Here is an 18,520-nt window from a genome sequence, read left to right as displayed (position 1 = left end):
AAGGCCCAGATGGCCCTTGGGGATCCCTGTGTCTGGGCAAAGTGGCAGGTGGGCTGTGCTGGCGAAGTGCTGTCTTAGAGGAAGGGCTTGACAATTCCAGCTGTGAGGAAGCCGGCTGGGGTGGGGGTGCTGAGTCAGACCTGGGTGAGGAGTTCTTCCTGCCACCCCCTCAGTCAGGTGACCCCGAAAACTCAGAGTCTCCCTTCTCTGCAAGAGTGGGAGACTCATGAGAGAGTCTGCTTGGAGGAGTGCCACAAGGCGGTGACATTCTTGGCTCGTCTCCCAATGGCTGGCATCATAATTGCACCTGTTGGCTTATGACCTTGTGCGGGTCCTTCCCCGACGTGCCTGCTATTCTGAGTGGGACCTGACTGTCCCCGCCCCACACCTTGAGAGGAGCTCAGCCCACATCTAGAATTACTCCTCAGCTCTCCCTCACCCCAAGTTTCCCAGATCCCTTCCACCTCCTGCAGTTCCTGAGTCCACCTTGCCGAAGCCACATGAGGTTCCTCTCCCCTCTGAACCCGGGTGACCCGGAGTGCATCCCTTCCCCTTGCATGGGGTCTCTTTGGGTATTTCTGACACTTCCCAGTGAAACCATCCACTCCCCATGAATGTCCAGTCCGGATGAGTGTCCAGTCCCTTTGAGATTATCGGGTCCCAAGGAGTGTCTAGTTCCCACAAAAATGTACAGTCCTGACAAGTGTCCATCCCCACGATAGCGTCCAGTCCACACGAGAGTGTCCAATCTGTGAGAGTAGGGATCAAGGCTACCCACAGTGCAATTGAGGCCACCTTTAGGATGCTCCCCTGCTTTGAGACTCAGTAGAAAAAGCCACTTCTGGAAACCCTCAGGTTCATACTGCTGCCATTTCTTATTTGCTGACTTGACCAGACCTGGCTGAGAAGGCCGGTCCTGCTGGCCAGGATGCTGACGTGCTCGCCTCTGCAACCACAGCGCCAGTAAACAGGGAGGCCACTCTGTGGCTCCTTTTTGTTCTTGGGCCACACCCAGCTCTGTGGTCTGAAGACCTTTAGGTGCTGGGGATCAAACTGGGGTCAGATGCCTGCAAAGCAAATACCTTAACCCCTGGACTATGGCTCTATCCCTCAACGTTTTTGTTTTAAATTAATGGCTAAACACACACTTAATTTGGGGACCACATCTGGCAGTGCTCAGGTTTTCCTCTAGGCTCTGTGCTCAGGGATCACTCCTGGCAGTGCTCGCGAGACCGTCAGCAGTGCCAGGTCATAATGATCAGGAATTAAATCCAGATCAGCCAAGTACAAGAAAATTGCTTTATCCTCTATATTAGTTATCTCATCCCACTGTTTTTGTTTGTTTGTTTTTCCTTTGAGCCACACCCAGTGATGCTCAGGACTTACTCCTGTCTCTGCACTCAGGGATCACTCTTGGGGGACCATGTGGGGTGTCATGGATTAGCCATGTGCAAGGCAAGTGCCCTACCTGCTGTACTATCTCTCTAGCCGCCGACTAGTATTTTTTTTAAGTTGGCCAAGTACCCTTGCTTTATAGACGAGGAAACTGGTCCAGAGAGGAGCCTGACTTGCCCAAGGTCATACAGCAAGTTAATGATTGAGAACTGAAAGCAGGCTTCTGAGTGTGGGGTCTGATCATCTGGGCCCCCGAGAGTGGAGTGGGTGAGGGTGTTGGATCATCGGCCCCATGAATCACTTTCTAAGCCACAAACTCACCCCTGAGTGTGTGGGCTTAATATTTCCATGTTTTTGCATTAGAAAACAAAAGCTTCCAGGGGCTGGAGAGAGAAAATGGTGGGTAAGGCACTTTCCTCACATGCAATTGACCCTGGTTCTATCCTTGGCATCTTGGTTGGTCTCCGGAGCTCCATCAGATCCCTGAGCACAGAGCCAGGAGAAAGTCCTGAACGCACTGGGTGTGGCCCAATCCCTTGTCCTCTGTTCCTCCTTAGCAGAGATGAGAGCATGCTACATGTAAGTAGAGGACAGGAAGTGAGAAATTTCGGGGAGGTCTCTTAATTGTTGGGCATGAACTAGGAGATTAAAGGGGAAATATGAGTGAGAAAAGAATAGAAATGTGTTGAATGTGGAAATATTTGAGAAAATCTTGAAGCTAAGGAGGAGTTTAGAGCTACTTAGACCAGTGGAAACACACACACACACACACACACACACACACACACACACACATTCATGAGACTCAGCTGGTTTGAAATCTTACCCCAAAGCCTGTGAAAGCCATGAGTATACCAGCATTTATTGGGCACTCAGCTATTTCCAAACACCTCATGGGATCCTCCCAACAATAAAGTAGGTCATTTTATTAGCCGGGCTTTACCGATGAGCACTGGGAGATGCAGAGAAGAAAGGTCCTGCCCGTGGTCGTGTAGCGAGTATGTGGCAGAGTCCACCCTTAGCCCCAACTCATGCGAAAATTGTCTCCTAACCACCCTGAGATAAGGCATCTTGAGCACTCTAGGCTGGAGCCAGAGGGCCTTCTGGAACATGATTTCCCAGAGTTGCAGGAGCCTCGCCATAACTTCGGGAATGTGATCTCGCTTACTGGATATCGGCAGTGTAACAGAGAGCTAGACCCAGGAGGAACTTCCACCTGTCTGGATTGGTCCAGCTGTGAGGCAGTGTCTGGGTGGGTGAGGGTGATGTGGACAAAGGAGATGCTCACCCAAGAAACGGAAGAAGGGGGCACAGGCATGCCCCCCACTGCCCATTAATTGTGAAAAGATGATCTCAGTTTGGTCTGTGGGACAGCATGGTGGAACATTCTTTTGTCTAAAACTCTGTGCCCGGGGCCGGAGTATAGTACAGCAGGTAGGGCATTTACCTTTCACATGGCCGACCCAGGTTCGATCCCCGGCATCCCATATGGTTCCCCAACACCCGCCAGGAGTAATTCCTGAGTGCAGAGCCAGGAGTAACCCCTGAGCATCGATGGGTGTGACCCAAAAGCCAAAAATAAAATAAAAGGGATCAAGGGGGGGGGGGGGTTGGCCATATCTTTAATTTCTGTTGAAAATACATCTCAATCCTCTCCTACCAAATGTATGGCATGACTTAGGAGTGTTGGAAAGGGGCCAGAGGGATCATTCGAAGGAGTGGAATACAGGAGTGAGGCTCAGGGTTAATTCCTGTTGCCATATGGGACTTTGCACCAGGCCGTTTTCACTCGGGGCGCCCCTGAGGGGGGCGGGTGAGAGCCCTCCCCGCCCCAAGGGACCCAGCCTCGGCAGCCTACCTCCACTACCCAACCACCTCCACGCTCCAGGCCGCTTTCCACATGCTCAGGTCGAGCCTCATAAATGAGTGAACATATTCCTGGACACATCATAAGACACTCCCTACCCATTTTCCATAATTATCATACCATATTTGATGGGATCCAGACAGTTGGCAACAAATCATAGAGGGAAATACACACACACACACACACACATACACACACACACACACACACGTCGAAGAGCCCCCAGGCAAGCTACCGAGAGTATCCTGCCCTCATGATAGAGCCTGGCAAGCTACCCGTGGCATATTTGATATGCCAAAAACAGTAACAATAATGGGTCTTATTCCCCTGACCCTGAAAGAACCTCCAATATGGCAGCGTTGAGAAAGACGAGTAAGGAGAGACTGCTAAAATCTCAGGGCTCGGGGCTGGAGCGATAGCACAGCAGGTAGGGCGTTTGCCTTGCACCCGGCAGACCCGGGTTTGATTCCCAGCATCCCATATGGTCCCCTGAGTACCACCAGGAGTAACTCCTGAGTGCAGAGCCAGGAGTAACCCCTGTGCATTGCCGGGTGTGACCCAAAATAAATAAATAAATAAATAAAATCTCAGGGCTAGGATGGAGACATTACTGGCGCCCGCTTGAGTAAATCTATGACCAATGGAATGGAAGTGATACAGTGATACCATATGGGTACCCACTCTTGTACTAGCACTACTGGGAGTGACCCTGGTGGCCTCAAGCTCTGCTGAATCCAAGCAGCATTTTATGGCCAGGCCCAAACATTGATCCACTGGATCAGTTTCCTTGCTTGCCATGTCTTTCACTTTTTTCTTTTCTTCTTCTTTCTTCTTTTTCTTTCTTTTTTCTCTTTCTTTCTCTTTCTTTCTTTCTTTCTTTCTTTCTCTCTCTTTCTTTCTTTCTTTCTTTCTTTCTTTCTTTCTTTCTTTCTTTCTTTCTTTCTTTCTCTCTCTCTCTTGTCTTTCCTTCTGTGGGGGCAGTGTTTGGGCCATACCTGATTGTATTCAGGACTTACTCCGGCTCTGCACTCAAGGATCATTCCTGGAGATGCTCAGGAAACTATACATGGTGCTGGGGAATCAAACTGGGCTCAGTGCCTATAAGACAAATGCTGTACCCTCATACTTATCTACCTGGCCCAAATCTGACTTTTTCTGATCATTTTGGGAGATGGGGTGAACTGCCAACTGTGAGTTCCTCTGGCCTGATTAGCTCTGACCTTGCAGAAGGCGGCTCCCCACTCAGAGTTCTGGGGGGCAGGAAAGCCGTGTGCAGGCCACCTCTCCTTTCTTACTGGGGCAGAGGTTGGGAAATGGACTTCCCAAGGTGGATAAGAAATTAGTGGTGGATTTGGGACTGGGCTCCTGGTGCTGATCTGTTGATGAGCAGATGGAAAAGGGAACCCTGGATTTCCTCACCTCCTGGGCTCATAGGAGGCGTTATGAGAAAAGTGTTGGGGAAGCAGTTTGAAGAGTGAGGTCGGCAGGCCAAAAGTTTCCAGTGGGGCTGCCTGGAACTCAGGCTGCCGGGCCAGGACAGTTCCTGCGATGACCACCAGAGGGCAGCAGACGCCAGCGCTCTTAGGCTCTCAGGCTCTCGCAACCCCTTCTGGAATCCTCTGTACCCCCTCACTCCCCGCCACCTCCCGCCCCGCAAGAGTGACTCCCAATTTCAAGTCAGAGTTTGGTCCAGCTGCTGATTCTTAGACTCTGCAGAGTTGTGGGAGCAGAGCCAGGAGCTGTAAGGCCCCTGTGCTTTCCCAGCACTGCATTTCAAGGCGTAGTGGTTTTATTAATCATGTTGGGATTATTTGGGGGCGGGAGGGGGCAGAAATGTGGGGTGAGAGTTTAGCTAAAGCTGCAAAATATTGTGGCAGTATTACCTCAAGAGAGGGTGCAAGGATGATGCAGGGGCAACCGCTACGTGGTGAAAAGGGGAAACTTTGGGGGGAGCTGCAGTGGAGCAGGTGGGGGATGTGAGTATGTGTATGTGGTGTGGGGGGGGGGGGTCTCTGGACTCATGGTTCTCAGATCCTGAGATGCGACAAAGAGCTTTGTGACATCCCTGCTGCATGTGGGTGAGAGCAGACCAGCCTCACTCAGGGCCAGCGTCTGGGGTGAGTGGCGCGTTAGTGGTCTGTGGTCCATGACAAGACAGTCTTGCATCCGCTTCCTTCTGTCATCTGCTCATGGGGAGCTTTCCCACAGGCTCTGTCACCATGTCACTGCCACTCCAACGTGTTCCGCTTCACGGTCAAGTGGGTCGAGCCCCACCAGCCGCGTTGCCCTTCTTTCTTGCTTCTCTCTGGGTTCCCCCACCCTCACCTTCCTCTCTCTGCTGTGCTCATTTCTTGAGCTACTCACAGGGGTCAGGCAGCACCTTTTATTTTTTTTAATTTAATTAATTTATTGAATCAGCGTGAGAACAGTCACAAAGCCTTTCAGTTCAAGTCTCAGTTGGTCATACAATGATCAAACACCTGTCCCTTCACCAGTGCACATTTTCCACCACCAAGAACCCCAGTATACCCCCCTCCTACCCACCCCCCACCCTGTGTGGCAGATTCCACTTTACACTCTCTCTCTCTCTCTCTGTTGATCACATTCAATATTATGACAAAAACCCAACATTGGGCTGGAGCGATAGCACAGCGGGTAGGGCGTTCGCCTTACAAGCGGCCAACATGGCCGACCCGAGTTCGATTCCTCCGCCCCTCTCGGAGAGCCCGGCAAGCTACCGAGAGTATTCGATATGCCAGACACAGTAACAACAAAGTCTCCAATGGAGACGTTACTGGGCCCGCTCGAGCAAATCGATGATCAACGGGAGGGCCTTTACCTTTACCTTTACCTTATTATTTGGAATTTTCCCCAACATTCAGACCTGCCAAAAAGACATCATTAGATAATTCATTTTCTATTGCTGATTATGAAGCGCATATGATGTCGTGTGGCCACAATAGCGGCCATGCGAATTTGGATTTCTGATATTTTAGTAATAAACCTAGAGGGATTACTGCCAGAAGTCCCCAGGTTCCGAGATTGGTATGTGTGCCTCTGGGATCATGGTCGTTCAGAAGCCGGAGGAGGCGTTTGAGGGTGGCAACTCGGAGCACTGTCATGGCAGGGAGCAGGGCCGATTCCACCCCCCATCCTACGAGGCCCCTCGTGCGTCATCAATGCAGTCTCATACCTGGCTGTTCATTAGTCTCTAAAAGATGCAGGCCACCATGCCACTGCCGCGAGGAGGGCAGCACCTTTTAGATGCTGGGAATCATTCATGAACAAACCAGACTCAAAATCCCTCATGCACCAAATTTGGGAGCAAAAACTGGGGAAGGGGGATTTTGAATCAGATGAAAACCTAGGCGAGTGGCGACTGGTGCCTCATTGGGGCTCTGTAGCACTGTCCTCCCGTTGTTCATCGGTTTGCTCAAGTAACGTCTCCATTTTGAAACTTGTTGTTACTGTGTTTGGCATATCGAATATGTCACGGGGAGCTTGCCAGGCTTTGCCATGGGGGCAAGATACTCTCGGTAGCTTGCCAGGCTCTCCAAGAGGGACGGAGGAATCGAACTCAGGTCAGCCAAGTTGGTCGCGTGCAAGGCAAACACCCTACAGCTGTGCTATCATTGGGCCTCTACAGGAAAAAAATATACATTTGAGTATGGGGTGGGAGGGGATTGGAACCACACTGCAGCCATGCTCAGGGGGTACAAGTGACCTCTAGTGGTGATCGTGGAGAGACACATGTGGTGCTGGGGAATCCAACTGCGGTCCATTATAGATAAGGCCAACGCCTTGGCCTTTTTTTTTTTTTTTTTTTTGCTTTTTGGGTCGTACCGGGCAATGCTCAGGGGTCACTCCTGGCTCTGCACTCAGGAGTTACTCCTGCTCAAGGGACCATATGGGATGCTGGGAATCGAACCCAGGTTGGCCACGTGCAAGGCAAACGCCCTACCCACTGGGCTATCACTCCAGCCTCAACACCTAGGCCTTTGTTCAATCTCTCTCTTTCTCTCTCTCTCTCTCTCTCTCTCTCTCTCTCTCTCTCTCTCTCTCTCTCTCTCTTGCACTGCAGGAGAGGCAATTTATCCTGAGTGATTGATGATGCTGCCCACAAGTCAGATTTGGGCTTTCAGTTCTGCCTTTTAGGGGGGAGTTGATTCAACTCATTTCCACTTCCTCTCCAACCAGGAAGCTGCAGTGATAGTACAGCGGATAGGGCATTTGCCTTGCACACGGCCGACCCAGGTTCAATTCCTCCATCCCTTTTGGAGAGCCCGGCAAGCTACCGGGAGTATCTTGCCCTTACGGCAAAGCCTGGCAAATGACCCGTGGCGTATTCGATACAGCAAAAACAGTAACAACAAGTCTCACAATTTGTTGTGAGACGTTACTGGTGCCCGCTCGAGCAAATCAGTAAACAACAGGAGGACAGTGCTATAGTGCTACAATGCTTCAACCAGGATGAGCCAAGTCCCCACTGCAGAGACTGTTCTGAGAACAAAATGAGCAAATGCTCTTCAGGAACATGGCATATCCCGGGCAGTGCCCAGGACTTACTCCTCACTCTAAGCTCAGAGATCACTCCTGGTGAGGCTTGGGGTGGGGGGGCACACGAGGTGTCAGGGGATTGAACTTGGGTCAGCCACATGCAAGGCACACAACTTCCCCACTGTTTATCTAACTCTGCACCTCTTGATTTTAAATAAGGACTGACCATGGGACCAGAGTGACAGCACAGCAGGTAGGGGGTTTGTCTTACATGGGGCTAACCCAGGCTCAATCTCCGGCATCACATATCATCTCCTGAGTACCTCCAGGAGCAATTCCCGAGTGCAGATCCAGGAATAACCCCTGAGCATCACTGGGCATGGCCCCAAACAAAAGCTTAATAATAATAATAATAATAATAATAGCACTGTAGCACTGTTCTCCCGTTGTTCATCTGTTCATCGATTTGCTCGAGCGGGCCCAGTAACGTCTCCATTGTGAGACTTGTTGTTACTGTGTTTGACATATCGAATACGTCACGGGCAGCTTGTCAGGCTTTGCTGTGCAGGTGAGATACTCTTGATAGCTTGCTGGGCTCTCTGAGAGGGACGGAGGAATCGAACCTGGCTCAGCTGGGTCAGCCGTGCGCAAGGCAAATGCTATCGCTCCAATAATTATAATGATGACGCTAATAATGATAATGAGAGATTTCAGCAAGTACTAGGAAGAGAGAAAGAGGCGGGGAGCGGTTGATGGCTGGACTGGTAATCGATAGCCAAGAATACTCACTTAGCTGGAGTCAGCTGGCTTCAAAGAACGGGAGAGGCTTCGGGTGCAGCGAAGAGGTTAAGGCAGAGGGTAAGAGGGAGGAAACAGAAGTCAGCACTGGGGCTGGGGTGTTCTTCCTTAAACTGGTCAGAGAGTCCGTGGCTGTCTGTTGTGTTTGTTTGAGGGCCGTACCTGGTGGTGCTCTGGACTCAGGGATCACTCCCAGCAGTGCTTGAGGGACCAGATGAGGTGCTGGGAATCGAACCCGGGCAGCTGTATGGAGGCCAAGCGCCGTTCCTGCTGTGCCATCTCTCTGCCCCGCTCTGTCTTCTCCTATTTGCATGACCTCCACATATTTTTCAAGTCTCTTTCGCACTTTGTCTCTCTATAATCAACACACCATTAGCCCAGGCTGAAGGGAGAGAGCCGCTCATATCCACCGCCCTATCCCTCGATGCGTGCAAAGTGGCCTTACTTTATCCCCCAGGCAGAGAAGAGCTTGGTACTGATTTAGATAGCTCCAATGAGGTAAAGCTTGTAGTGTGGATGTTGGCAGCACAGAACAGAGCCCTTCCTGATTGAATTTGTGATTTGGCTCTACCCAGAGCTGCTAGTGAGTTCTTATTTAGCAAAGAGGCCAGAGTAAGACAGACGTGACCAGTACAAGCAAAGGAAGCCAAGCACCGTGTCAGGTGCTTCCTAGCTAGCACGAGCCAGAAAGTGGCCCATTGAGACCACTGAGATTGGAATCGACCCTTCTTTCCAATGTGTGTTGTTCCTCTCTCCCTCTCCCTCTCTTTCTCTCCCTCTCCCTTTCTCTCTCCCTCTCCCTCTTTCTCTCTCTCCCTTTCTCTCTCTCTCCCTCTCCCTCTCTATCTCTCTCCCTTTCTCCCTCTCTCTCTCTCTCTTTCCCTCTCTCTCTCTGATGAAACATAAGCTTTTCTATCTGTCTGTAGTTTATAAAACAATCCACCTGGATTTCCTTTTTTGGTTTGCCTTTGGGCCACATCCTGTGGACTTGGGGGTTACTCCTGATTAAGTGCTCTGGTGCTGCTCCTGGCTGTATGTGGAGGACCATGTGTTGTGGGGATTGAGCCCCAGTCTCACATGCAAAGCATGTGCTCAGTCCTTTATGCTGTCACTCTGGCCCATTAATTTTTATTTCACTGTCACTGTCCTGTCACTGTCCTCCCGTTGTTCATCAATTTTCTCGAGCGGGCCCAGTGGGAGTCACACCTGGCAATACTCAGGAGCTACTTCTTATTTGAAGCTTGGAAGTTGCTCCTGGCACTGCTTGAGGGAACAGACATTAGGTTCCAGGGATTTAACCTGGGCCTCTCACATGCAAAGTATGTGCGTAGTTTATTGAGCATGTTATTTAATGTAATTATTATTTTTAAAATTTTCTTCTTGGCTCTGTACTCAGGAATTCTGGCAGTGCTTGGGGGACTATATGTGGTGCTGGGAATTAAAACTTGATTGGCCACATGTTAGATAAGTACCTTACCCATTGTACTGTCTCTCCACTCTGAGCACATCATTTTAATTCAAGTTTTATTTTATTAACATAAAATAATGGATTATTTTTCTTATCCCCTCCCCCAAAATAATGGAACTATTTTAAAGTTAAACCAAAACATAATCTCACATATATCAGACTCTGCAGGTAAAGCATTCAAAATGATCACAGTACTCTTACAATACCTATAGCAAAATTAATAATTTTGAGTACTTCCTGAAACAGATCTGTATTCAGTACTGTCTAATTATACCTAAAATCTTTATTGTACAGTTGACTAGTTTGAATCAGGGTCAAACAAAGCTCTCACCTTCCTGAATATGATTCTTTCTACAGGGCTTGGGGGAATCTTACAAGTGATACTCAGGGGACCAGGGTCCACTACTTCCAGCAAGTCTCAAAGTTCAACATCATGATCATCCTGTTGTTCGTCGATTGCCTCGAGTAGGTACCAGTAATGTCTCCTTCGTCCTAGCCTTGAGATTCTAAAAAGTGCCACATTCTAGGCTCTTTCAGGGTTAGGAGAATGAGACCCATCATTGTTACTGGTATTTGGCATATTGGGTACGCCATGGGGAGTTTGCCAGACTCTGCGAAGTGGGCAGGTGACATTCGGTATTAAAGTTCAACATAGGGCTGAGAAAAGGTGTTCCCTGGGCTGAATCGTCCTCCCTGGTATTTACGCAGGCCATGCCCGGGGCCTCCAGAGCTGCCACCCAACAGAGCTCAGGCGACCATACAGCTGCCAGGGATGGAACCAGGGCTTGTCATCAGCAAGGCACATGCTTTAGGCTCTACTACCTCTCTGGCCCTGATTCTCAAATGTTTTCTTTATAACATTTCCTCATACCTCACACGTATGAAACCCTGGAATTCAGCACCTGAAAGTGAAAAAAAAAAAGTAACATTTTCCTATTCCCATCTTTTCCTCCCACATACCACTAATTTACAAAAAAGCTTATTTTCAGTTGCTTATTTTCTTATTTCTTTTTGTTCTGGGGTAACCTTTGGCAGTGCTTGGGGGCTACTCCCTGATCAGTGCTTGGGCGAGCATGTGGTGCTGGGGATAGAACCCAGGCTTCCCACATGCTGAACTTGTTTCAGCCCTTTGTTCTATCTTCGCAACCCCTCCTTTCCTACCTTATGGATTTGATTGGTTGTTTTATTGAGTCATTTAGCAGGTTCCCCTGTCCCCTGCATTTCTTCTGTACTGGTGAAGCTAAAAGTCTGATTAGATTCAGGCTTAGTTGATCTTTTTTGGGGGGTGGGGTGGGCTTATGGAGAATTAAACTTTATGGGCTGGAGCAATAGCACAGCGGATAGGGCGTTCGCCTTCCAAGCGGCCAACATGGCCGACCCGAGTTCGATTCCTCCGCCCCTCTCCGAGAGTCCGGCAAGCTACCGAGAGTATTCGATATGCCAGACACAGTAACAACAAAGTCTCCAATGGAGACGTTACTGGGCCCGCTCGAGCAAATCGACGATCAACGGGAGGGCCTTTACCTTTACCTTTTACCTTTAGGCGATAATATCAGTTTTCTAGTGTCTCACATGCACGTGATGCCCTCTCATCACATTGTCTTTGGGGGCTACACTCACAGCGCTGGGGGTGGGGGGTGTCATGCAGTGTCAGGTCTTAAACCGAGGGCTCCCACATGAACAGCATGCATGCACCCCTTTGGACAATCTCCCTGTCCTATGGTCTGAAGATCCATCAGTGCTCAGCGCAATCCATCCTTTATTTTAAAATATTTTCATAGGGGCAACACCTGGTGAGCTCAGGGATTATTCCTGAGATCACTCCTGGAAGAGCTCCGGGGAAACATATGTGATGTTGGAGACTGATCTGGGGTCAGCCACATGCCAGGCAAGTGCCTTAACCCTTGTACCGTCTCTCCAGCCCGTCCATCCTTTAGAACTGGCTTACCAACTTCATCCATCACTTGGAAGCTACGGATGATTATTGCTCGGATCCATTATTTCACAGGACTTGCTAAACAGATGCTTTCTTCTCATTGCATCCTTCTGCACTTGTTAATTCCTCTGTAAAGGTTTTATTCCTTACAAACTATTTGCCTTGAGAATCAATTTGCACAGCAAAGGCAAGATTCAAGCTTACTTCATTTCCAGTTTTTATTACTTATTGGTTTTGGGGCCACACCTGGTGATGCTTAGGGGTGGCTCCTGGCTCTGCACTCAGGCAGGAATCACTCTTTGAGGTGGCCGGTGTGTGTGTGGGGGGCACCATATGGGATGCAGGGGATTGAAGCCGGGTGGCCCACTGCAAGGCAAGTGTGACTGCTGTAAGTTGGAAACCCTAGGAGAGATTCTTACTGAGAGTAGTTCTCCCTCTCATTTGGGAAAACCCACGGACATGGCAAACACTACAGACGATATAAAAGTTTTACAGACCACCAGAAGACCACTTTTAGAGGTGCTCTTTTTGGGGGGGGGGTAGCTGGCTAGCGATGCTCAGAGCCTACTCCTGGTTCTGCACTCAGGAACCACTCCAGGGAAACCCCAGGAGGTGCCGGGGATGGAGCCTAGGTCGGCCACGTGCACAGCAAGCGCCCAGCCCGTTGATACCATCGCTCCGGGCCCCGTAGAGGTGTTCACGGCTGGACCTCACCAGCTGCAAGACGTCCTTGGAGAACCCGAACCTCACGGCCACCTGCAGGAAAGCGCGGGGGCACGAACCAGAGCTGCTGCCTCAGAAGCAGGAGGAGCACGGAGTCTGGGGGCTGGAGAAGAACGCACGGGCAGGTTTTAAAGACTGTCTGGGGGCCGTGGTGGGGGCACCCGCACCTCACCCCCAGCCCCGCGTGGCAGCGCCCGGGTAACTCGGGCGACTGTTTCGCTTTCCGCGCGCGCCGCACCTGCGGCCGGCCGCGCTCCAGACCCCGCATCCCGGGCGCGCCCACCCGGCGCGACGGCGGGGACGGGAGGGGTGTCTGCGCGGCGCCCGGGGTGGGGGCGGGGGCAGGGCCGGGCGCCGAGCCCGCCCGCAGCACTGCTCCCCCGAGCCTGGCCCCGCTTGGGGGCGCGCGCCCGGACGGCGCCGCCGCGCGCGCGCGCCCGCCCGCCCCGCGCCCGACAGGTGTCCCCCCTCCCGGGTCCCCGCCGCGCGCGCCCCGCCCCGCGCCGCCCGCTCGGCCGCGCGCGCGCCGCCCCCGGCCCCGCCCCGGCCCCCTCCCCCGCGCACCGGGCCGCGCTCGGGTCGGCCGGCTCGATGGGGAAAGCGGCCGCGCTGTGCCGAGGCGGCGGCGCCGGCGGCCGCTCCCGCGGGCTCGCGTCGCTCTTCACCGTGGTCCCCTGCCTGTCGTGCCACACGGCGGCGCCGAGCATGAGCGCGTCGGCGCCCGGCCCGGGCCCCGAGCCCAAGCCCCCGCCGCGGCCGCCGGCCGAGCCCGCCGCGCCGTCCGAGCCGCCCGCCGCGGCCGCCCCCGGCGCGGCGCCGCCGCTGGCCCTGGGCGCGGCCGTCGAGCCGCCGTCGGCGCCGGAGGCGGCCGGGGGCCTCGTGCCCTGGGCGCGGCCCGAGGGCAGGCCCCCGCGATCGGCGCCCCGGGCGCCTCCGGAGGGGCCGGCCGCGGGCAGCGGCGTGCCCGGCGCCGGCCCGGCGTTCCCGCTGCCGCTGGACAGCTTCAGGGGCTGGCTGCTCAAGTGGACCAACTACCTGAAGGGCTACCAGCGCCGCTGGTTCGTGCTCAGCAACGGCTTGCTCTCCTACTACCGGTAGGCAGGGCCCGGGCGGCTGCGGGGCGGGGAAGGGGCCGGCAGCGCCCACCGCGGGCGTCCCGGCGGGCTGCAGGAAGGACGCCCGGAGCCGGCCAGCGGGCTTGGAGAGCAGGGATGCTGGCGAGATGCTGCCCTCCGGCCAACCCCGCAGGCCGCCCTGACCCTTGGCAGCCGAGCCCTCCTGTGGCCAGGACCGACCCGGGTTGAGGGAGCGACTGGGGAGGGAGTGGTCTGAGCAGCGGGGTCTGGTGCGGGTCCTGGGGGAAACTTGGGGGATCGGCTCTCGGGGTCAGTAGCCTCCGTCGTTGTGGGACCTCGCTGAGTCCTGGAGACCCCCCTCCTGGGAAGGGCTGCGCCCTCCCTAGCTCCCCCGTTGGCCTCCCTTCTCTCCCGGTGGCCTGTTGGTTGCTCTAGGGCTGGGCACCTGGTGCACAGACACTGACAGGCAGTGTGGGGGTGCCTGTCCTTGTTCCAGAAGCTGCTGGGCTTCGCCGAGAGAACTCAGGCTGTCTTCCCGCGATTGAAAGAGGAGTTGATGCCGCAGGCTTCTCCTTTCTAACTGGTCCTTGCTTCCGCGTGCTGTGCCTGGCGTAGGTTCTCAAGCGTGAGAGAGCACCCCAATACCTGGAAGGGCCGGTGGAGACACAGAACGCACCCCGCCCCCCCCCCCCCCCCCCAACACACACACTGAGCTTCTGGCAACAGGGCCCAGAGATCAGACATTCCCCCTAAGGGTCCCCTGGGAGGCATCTCTGAGTAGAGAACTGTTCTATTGTTAGGGCAAATTGCTTTTTGCTGAAACTCTCTGCTCAGCGTACCCTCGCACTCGCACGCGGCTTCCTTTCAGCTCACTCCCCAGGGCTGGAGAGATGGTCTAGGGGTTCAGGACACCTGCCTCCCGGCTGTTAGCTCCCTGGCATGGCTTTTATTCCCTCTGGAGCACGGCCAGGAGTGATTTTGGAGCTGAGAGCCAGAGTAAGCGCTGATGTGGTCCCCAGGCACCCAAATAGTTATGCACAGCCTGCCCCCCTCAAGGTAAGACATTTTGAGGGTCATGTCTTGGTGCTCAGGGGCTCTTCCTGCCTCTGTGTTCTGGGGTTGCTCCTGGCTGGGCCTCCTGAATTCAAAACCTGCGCCCCAGCCCATGAGCTATTTCTCCCGCACTTATCAGGTTGTCTCTGTTTTTCCCCGTAGAGGCTGGTCAAGTCTTTTATGCACTTGAGAATCTGGGAACTTCCCTGGCTTTCAGTTACAGTTTCTGCTTCATTGTTTTTCATCCCTGGTAGCAGAGGAAGCGAATGTGTTTCTCGTGTGTTGGTACCCAAGGGCTCATACGGCTGTGTCGGTGCTGACCACATAGGAAAGATGGTTCTTAAGGTTGATCACTGAACAAAAAGAGGTCCTGTAGAAAAGAGGTGTTTTTCAAAAATTTTATTTATTTTCTTTTTGGGGTCACACCCAGCATGCTCACGGGGTTACTTCTGACTGCACTCAGGAGTCACTGTGGGAGATGATCAGAGGAGCATATGGGATGCCGGATATTGAAACCAGGTCAGCCAGCTGAGTGCAGGGCAAGCCCCACTCCCTGTACTATAGCTCCGGCTCCTCTAAGAGCATTTTGATTTCACCGACCATACTCAGATGTGCGATTATTTTATTTTATTTATTTTTTAAATTTTATTGAATCACCGTGAGATAGTTACAAGCTTTCATGTTTGGGTTAAAATCACACAATGATCAAACACCCATCCCTCCGCCAGTGCACATTCCCCACCACCAGTATCCCCAGTATACCCCCTCTTTCCCACCCACCCCCTGCCTCCATGACAGACAGTATTCCCCATACTCTCTCTCAGCTTTTGGGCATTATGGTTTGCAATGCAGATACTGAGAGGTTATTATGCTTAGTCCACTATCTACTTTCAGCACACATCTCCCATCCCGACTGGTTCCTCCAGCCATCATTTTCCTAGTGATCCCTTCTCTATTCCAGCTGCCTTCTCCCCTCCGCTCATGAGGCAGGCTTCCAGCTATGGAGCAATCTTCCTGTTCCGTGTATCTACTATTCTTAGGTGTCAGCCTCATGTTACCTTGTTTTATACTCCACAAATGAGTGTAATCATTTCACCCGGAACTGTTTACAGAAATGTCTCCTCCTCCTCCTCCTGTTCTTCCTCCTCTACTTTCTCCTCCTCCTCCTCCTCCTCCTCTTCTTCCTCACTTCTTCCTCCTCCTCCTTCCCTCCTCCTCCTCCTCCTCTTTTGGGACACCCAGTGTTGCTCAGGCCTGTTCCTGGCTTTATGCTCAGAGATTACTCCTTACAGTGCTTGGGACCCAGCAGGGTTGGCTGCGTGCAAGGCCTGGCTTTACCCACTGTACCGTCTCTGCAGCCCAAGTCTGTCTTCTTGAAGGCTAAGGACATGTACCATGTTGGTTGTGGACCACATATGCTGTTTCACATTATTCACTTTGTTCATCTTCACAATTGCACACAGAGGTCATGCTTCAGGCTTATGTTGTCCAAATGAACAGTCTGGGGGTTTGACCAGTTTGGGAGTTCTTGTCTGAAGGCCCAGCACTTGGTAGAGAGAGATTCTGTCTTGGACCCTTTATACTCCAAAGTCTGCCCTGTCCTGGTTGGATCCTCATGACTTCAGATCCTTTTGTTTATGCTTTTGGTTTTTGGCCCATACCCAAAGATACTCAGGGGTTATCCCACACAGGGAATCACTCCTGGCGTTGCTCAGGGGACCATATGGGATGCTGAGGATTGAGCCTAGGTTGACTGCATGCAAGGCAAGCGCCCTATCCGCTGTGCTATCGCTGGCCTCTGCCCTTGAGTTCACTTTCTGGAGCTTTCTCTGTTTCACCAGGCGCTACTTACCTAGAGGGGTCAAGATAATTAATGCTTAGAATAGACGATTTCTTGGAAGCAGGAAGGAATCTTTTCATGGAAGTAAAACCTGATCTCTAGTCTTTCTGTTCTGCTTTCTTTGAATTGGAAGAGCAGAAGTAGCTCATCTCTGTAAGTCTCAAGATAACTCTGGTTAGACAGTTGGCATTTCAAGGTCCTCTCACATGCACGACTGAGAAAATTTTCTGTTGCTTGCTGTTAAGGTTGTGGGGGACAAATACTGCGTTGGGAATGGTTTCTTGTCTGTGCGTTTGCACAGTCCAGCTCTGTAATTTTTGGTTTATTTTGGGAACTACATCTGGTGGTGCTCTGGGTGGGGGCTGGGGGTGATATCCTGGTTCTGTGCTCTGGGATGTCTCCTGGTTGCAGATGGTGTCTCGGCCCACAGAGCTGACTCCCCAGTCCTTCTGATTCTGTTCTTGAACGCTTCAAGGTGCCAGGGTGGATGGAAATATGCTTGACTTGACTGTCTGGAAATGACAATTCCTGATATTTGTACAGGTGTGGACCTCTGTGTGACAGGCCAGGAAGATGGCCTCAGTGTCATTGCATGGGAGGCACCAGGAAGCCCGAGAATCTAGAGGCTTCTGTGGGTTAGCCAGAGGCGCCCCCCCCCCCCCCCAGCTGTGCTCAAATGCCACCAGAGCTTCGTACCTAGGTACATCTGGCTTCCCTGAGCTCAGGACCACCTCTTGGGAAACTGTCCACCCCTCCTCCCTCAGACCTCGAAGGTCTCCTGAAGTCTGACCCAGTTCTCGCCCTCACTGCTGCTCTGCATCCTGCCTTTCTGGCCAGGGTTGAGGACTGGGTATTTTTCAGACCTGACCCTTGCCATCCTCACAGTGGGGATGGGGAGGTAGGGGTGGTTCTCAGTTCCCTCTGCGCTCTGCCTGGTGTGTGCGTGCCCAGCTCTCCTTGGAAGAGCTCAAGATTCAGGTAGAAAACAGAATGAAAGACTATTTAATTCATGATCTCTTTCAGTTGGGTTTAACTTCCAGGATGCTGGAGAAAGAATCAGAGCCATTTCTCTTGACCACTGTCCTGAGAGTATCTCGCCCGCACGGCAAAGCCTGGCAAGCTCCCCATGGCGTATTCGATATGCCAAACACAGTAACAACAAGTCCCACAATGGAGACATTACTGGGCACGCTCGAGCAAATCGATGAACAACGGGAGGACAGTGGACAGTGGACTGTACTTCTGAGAGACCTTTCTCTTCATTTCGTCTTTTTCATCTTTTGGCCACCCCGATGATACTCAGGGATTCCTTCTGGCTCTATGCTTAGGGATTCACTGTCACTGTCCTCCCGTTGTTCATCGATTTGTTTGAGCGGGCCCAGTAACGTCTCCATCGTGAGACTTGTGGTTACTCTTGGCAGTTCTCCGGGGACCATAAGTGGTGGCAGGGGTGGAAGCCACATGCAAGGCACCTTATCCCTTACCCACTGTACAATTTTTCCAGCCCCATCTTAATTTCTTTTAAAAAACAAAGTAAGTCGAGCCTTGTTTGGAGAAAGGCTGGAGAATGTGTGGGCACATATTTCTCGTAGTTCAACCCCCTTTAAATTTTTTTAATTTTTAAAAAAAATTTAAACACGATTTACAAAGTTGTACATAATACAGTTTTTCAGGCATTCAGTGTTCCAACACCATACACCAGTGTGACCTTCCCCCCACCTGTGTCCCCAGTTTCCCACCCACCCCTCAACCTTGTCCCCTTAGCAGACGCAAACAAATTTACTTCATATTTCTTGTTACAACAGGATGCCAAATGGAATTATCAGAAGATAGATAAAAGAAAAGTTGATTTGTGATAGTTGTTCCG

General features: G+C 52.2%; 1 protein-coding gene across 1 annotated transcript in view; it reads right to left on the bottom strand.

The window, feature by feature from the left end:
• The window catches only part of GAL3ST1 (galactose-3-O-sulfotransferase 1), a 237,885-nt gene that overhangs the window by 115,833 nt on the left and 103,532 nt on the right, over positions 1–18,520 (bottom strand). The window lies entirely within an intron of this gene.

The sequence above is a fragment of the Sorex fumeus genome, unplaced genomic scaffold (genome assembly GCF_029834395.1).
Source record: "Sorex fumeus unplaced genomic scaffold, SorFum_2.1 ptg000032l, whole genome shotgun sequence".
NCBI classification, from domain to species: Eukaryota; Metazoa; Chordata; class Mammalia; order Eulipotyphla; family Soricidae; genus Sorex; species Sorex fumeus.
This window is presented reverse-complemented; position numbering and strand designations above follow the sequence as displayed.